At 31.5% G+C, this 5362-nt stretch overlaps 2 long non-coding RNA genes across 2 annotated transcripts; one reads left to right on the top strand and one right to left on the bottom strand.

Moving 5' to 3' along the window:
* Positions 1–840: 840 nt before the first annotated feature.
* Positions 841–2103, top strand: LOC111830556. Its single transcript, XR_002833969.1, has 2 exons — positions 841–1039; positions 1636–2103. It is a non-coding gene; the product is annotated as an uncharacterized LOC111830556 (long non-coding RNA).
* A 1670-nt stretch (positions 2104–3773) lies between these two features.
* Positions 3774–5028, bottom strand: LOC111830547. The gene is made up of 2 exons (XR_002833965.1): positions 4179–5028; positions 3774–4069 (listed from the first exon to the last, which is right to left on the bottom strand). It is a non-coding gene; the product is annotated as an uncharacterized LOC111830547 (long non-coding RNA).
* Between the last annotated feature and the right edge of the window lie 334 nt (positions 5029–5362).

The raw sequence follows: 5362 nt of genomic DNA, 5'->3' as shown, positions 1-5362 counted from the left end.
TTCTTCTAATTGGTGGGATCTTAACAAGAACTATCGTTACATCAGAGCAATAGATTCCGAAGATATTCAAGAGATGTTTATTTGGGATCCTAATGAGAGAGTCTTCAAGTCAAGAGTGCAAACTTTCAATAAAGGAAGGGTGTTCTATGAATTTACCAAGTTTGAATCCAGCAAGAATATTAAACTACTATTCATGTTCCTTAAGGTGCCAATTCATAAACAAGAATAACGTTTCACCAATTATGTGAGCTATGGATCTTAGAAGGTATATATAACAGGCTATAGTTTTCGAAAAATAATAATGTTATATGATTAAAACTTCTTCAGCAGTTTGATTATTTTTCTTTGCATTAATTAGAATCTATATTTCCCAAAACCTATATTGTTTTGTAGATTTCCTTTCAATAAGTTTACCAAATTTACAATATGTTTAGCTATGAAAGTATAAGCTTTTTTATATTTCACAACTATTATGACTAGAACATATGAGACTCCTCTGTCTAAATTGAAAAGTGGACTGCTTCTCAATCAGTCAGAATACTACAGTGAATGAACCACTCTTCATATCATTAAAGGATTCAAATGTTCAGTTTGTGGAATGTGTGGAATTACATTTAACACTTCACAATCCAAATCTTTGAAATTAGTAATTGTGCCTCAATCTACCATATTTCTTAGAGAATTTGTTAGTAATGCCCCCTTTGAGATGTCCATTTTTAAAAATACCCTTCTTTTTAACAATTTTTAATTGTACCCTTCTTTAATTTTTAAAGACAAATTTGCCCTCATTTATATTACTTATCTTTTCTTCATACCCTAAAACAACGCAGACATCTTCTTCTCTCCTTGTCATTGAGCTTCACCGGTGTCGTCATCATCGAGCTTTGCCGTCGTCGTCATCATCGAGCTTCGCCATCACCGTCATCGTTGACCTTCTCTTCAGGTTTGTCGTCATCATCGATCTCCGTTGTTGCCGTCATCGTTGAGCTTCTCTTCAGATCTCATACACTGTCTACAACCATCGTGATTCTTAAGGATGGTAAAAGAAGCTCTCTCTATCTCTATCTCTCTCTCTCCCCCCCCCCCTTCTAGAATATGGTTTTTCAGATTTGAAGAGACAAAATCAGGATTTGAAATTAGTATTGATTTTCAAAATGGAGATGACTTTACAACTCTTTGTTCTCTTTCCTGGTATTAGGGTTTTTGAATTTGGCAAAATTTAGTTTTTGATGAATTGGTTGCTAATTATGTATTGATGTCTGCAATTTTTGTATTTAGATGATTAGATTATGCTATTGTAATGGGAATTGTTGCATATGAATATGAAATAGATGGTGAAGATGTTTGTTTTTTATGTGTGTAGGAAGTGTGAATTTGATATGAGAGCCACTTGACAACAAAAGATATTTAGAGTTGTAGAGAAAATTAATATCTATAAGTTTGGTGTACTTAGGTTGGTTCCGTTGTCTAGAAGAGTTGCTGTGTTTAATGGACTAAATGAGAGTCATATATCATGTATATCGGTAATGGAAAAAGAAGGACTGGAGTTCATGATTATAATACTTAATAAATTCTCAGATTTTCAGTGGTGGTCTCTCTGTCCTACCTTTTGTTAATTTGTTCTTTAAATTGCAGGTATTGCTACATACTACAGGTTTTTTGGATGGCTAAGGGATGAGTGAAGCCAGACTTGCTACTGAGATGACACATGGAGGAGAAGAAACAGAGCTAAGAAATGGAGTAATTGAGGACAAGGGAAAGATCAAGCTGAAGTGCTCAGAAAGAGAGCAAAGTTCTTTGGTGTCGAAAGCTCCTCTTTTCTGTCACATTTTGGGTCAGTTTGAATAATTAGGTTAACTGGTCTAGTTGTTGTTTTGTATTGTCGATTTTGTTTGGCCGTGATATTATTGATAGTAACAGGTAAGAGCTATAGCCTGCAGTCACAGTCACGAGTGATGAAAAATGTAGCAATCTCTCATTTCATCTACTTCTCATTATCCTCATCAAAGAGAGTGGTTCCCTGATTTCTTCTAGTCTCTGCAGTCTTTGTATAATTCTAAAAGTACTGAAACAAGCAAGAAGTATGAAGGACAAGTTTGAGAAGTACTAGGATGTATTGATCAATATAAATCCACTTGATAGAAACAGTTGAGCGACAGAGTTTAGGATCAGATTATGATGTTTTGTCATGGTAGAAGCATAATAGTCTGAACTATGTTTAGGAACCTTATAAAATATGTTTTTTAGACATACCATTTATGCAAATTGTTGTTTGTTAGCGAGAAGCATATATTCATCTAAAGTTTTATAAATGCTTTTAAAAGCTATATGTAAAACCTTTTAAAAACTTTTAAAAACCTAATAAAAGCCTTATAAAATTTTTTAAATAATTTTTACAAGTTTAATATACATTTAAATTTTAAACACCTTATAAAACATTTTAAATATTTTAAAAACTTTTTAAAACCTTTATAAAAGTCTTATAAACTCTTTATAAAGGCCTTATAAAATCTTATAAACTCTTTATAAAGGCCTTATAAAATCTTTATAAAGCCTTGTAAACCCGTATAAAAGCCTTGTAAAACTGTTTAAATAGTTTTAAAACCTCAATATCCATTTAAACACCTTTTAAATACGTTTTAAAACCTTTTAAATACTTTTCAAAACTTTTTTAAAACCTTATAAAAGCCTTATAAAATATTTATAAAAGCCTTGTAAAATCTTAGTAAACCTTTTTTAATAGTTTTTAAAACCTTAATGCATTTAAACACCTTATAAAACCTCGTAAAAACCTTTTAAACATGCTGTAAAACCTTTTAAATACGTTGTAAAACCTTTTCAAAACCTTTTAAATAAGTTTCAAAACCTTTTAAAACCCCTTATAAAAGCCTTATAAAATATTTATAAAAGCCTTGTAAAACCTTATAAAATTCTTGTAAAACTTTTTACATAGTTTTAATTTAAAACCTTAATATCCATTTAAACACCTTATAAAATTTTGTAAAACCATTTAAATACTTTACAAAACTTTTTTAAAACCTTATAAAAGCCTTATAAAATATTTATAAAAGTCTTGTAAAATCTTACAAAAGCTTTGTACAAGTTTTAAAGAACCTTAATACATTTAAACACCTTATAAAACCTTGTAAAAAACCTTTTAAATACGTTGTAAAACCTTTTAAACACTTTTTAAAACCTTTTAAAAACCTTAAAAAAAATTTATAAAAGCCTTGTAAAATCTTATAAAAGCTTTGTAAAAGTTTTAAAGAACCTTAATACATTTAAACACCTTATAAAACCTTGTAAAAAACCTTTTAATTTCATTGTAAAACCTTTTAAACACTTTTTAAAACCTTTTAAACACTTTTTAAAACCTTTTAAAAACCTTATAAAAACCTTATAAAATATTTAAAACGTTGTACAAGGATTTTAAAAGGTTTTACAATTTTTTAAAAAGTTGTATAAAAATTTTAAGGGATTTATAAGAAATTTATACGGTTTTCAAATAGGTTTTCAAGGGTGTGTGTGCCTTTGTGCCTATAACAAATATTCAGAGATTTTCCTTGACGAATCCTCCACGACATCTTTTGTTTAAAGGAATCCTTCTCCTCTATCTCTTTCTCCTTTATCTCTCGTTTGCACAACACAGAGGCTGATACTCTTGCTAATTTGCTCTCTGTTTGTTTTCTGTTGTAAACTCTTCCTCCATTGCTGGACGCTAACTCTTTCTTCCTTCTCGGTTTAGTATATTTATGTTTGATCAAAAAAAAAGATTTTCCTTGACAAAACAATGCAACTTTTTAAGATATATTATGAATCCTTAATATTCTATATCTGATGTACTACTTACATAATCAAAAATATAAATAAGAATTGCAGGAAAGTTAAACAAAGTAACATGTCATATACAATCTAAGCTCTCCTGCAATATAAAACCAGCCACGATTCTTGCCAATTCTGAAACGTTCGAGCGGTGTTTCACATTGTTTGATCCTTTCACACTAAATCCACATAAGCATGAGGTCCTAACTGTGTTGCACGTTGTATGTCCCACCTTCAACAAGAGCAACTTGAGCCAAATCATTAAACAACATTCCAGACTTGGATCCAACATTATTCAAAAAGTGATGGATTTGTGTTCTCTGCAACATTCATAATTTTAAAAGATAACGTATTACCTCAATGCAAGTGAAGATCTCTTGGGGGTGAAAGAGATTGTGAATATTGGGCATCGCTCCTCTATTGTCTATAGTCTCAGGTGCTCCAACAAAGACACACCAATCACTATACATTTACATCTTCTCTTCTTCTGTGTACAAAGACAATCCAAACAGAGACAACACACACAAAAAAAAATGTCACTCTTTACGAGCTATAAACATTACAACTAATCAAATCATGAGACCAAACCTTAAGTATCAATCTCTAACCGTGGTTATCATCATCAAAACAATCCCCGTTGTTGAATTAGCCAAATATCCTACAATTTTCTCTTGAGCTACAAACGTACACCTTTGTAAAACTAATTAATAAGAACGATTGTGTTTTCCAATATGATATTCTAGTTTGGTTTCTACGGATGAAGCATCGAAAGCCAAAGAAATATTAGTCCTATCTTGGTAAATTTCAAAGTACATACGAGTTCAACCTAAAAATCCAGCATAAACCATAAGTACAACAAACAACACGAAGGAAGGAAAAACTGATATGAAGCTGTAGAGATTAAAAAGGGATATAAGAAGAAGCATTAATCGACGAAGTCGGGGCAACAATCAGAGAAATCCTCACGAGCAAAGCAACAAGAATCGATTGTATATTGAAATCGAGATCCGAAACAGATCTACCCAGCAAACAGAACACGGCCAAGAGAGACGAAAACACGGCGAAGAGACACGAGAACACGACGAAAGAAACGAGAACACGGCAATGAGAGACAAGAACACGACGTAGAAGACGAAATCATCGTGAGAGATCGTCGGCGATGAAAGACGAGATCGTCGCTCATTGTCGACAGAGAGATTGTAGAAGAGAATCAATTTCTTTAGGTTAAATGATTTAAGGGCACTATTGTCTTTTTACACTAAATTAAGGGTATTTTTAAAAATGTTCTTTCTACTGGGGCATTTTTAAAAAGCTAATCCTCAAAAGGGGTATTTTTAAAATTATCCCTATTTCTTAAGACCAAACTAATTTATACCGATTAAATAATATAATAACATGATAACTAGGACTGAAAATTAAGTTCCAGGTAGAGGAATTAACTAACCTTGAATCAAATATAATCATTGAATAATAACCCGCTCGCAACAAACATCAATTAGTGTCGTACAACAACAACATCCATCTGTTGTCGATGAACAAT

The sequence above is a fragment of the Capsella rubella genome, unplaced genomic scaffold (genome assembly GCF_000375325.1).
Source record: "Capsella rubella cultivar Monte Gargano unplaced genomic scaffold, Caprub1_0 scaffold_143, whole genome shotgun sequence".
Classification (NCBI taxonomy): domain Eukaryota; kingdom Viridiplantae; phylum Streptophyta; class Magnoliopsida; order Brassicales; family Brassicaceae; genus Capsella; species Capsella rubella.
The sequence above is the reverse complement of the archived record's forward strand: the minus strand, read 5'-3'. Positions and strand labels throughout refer to the sequence as shown.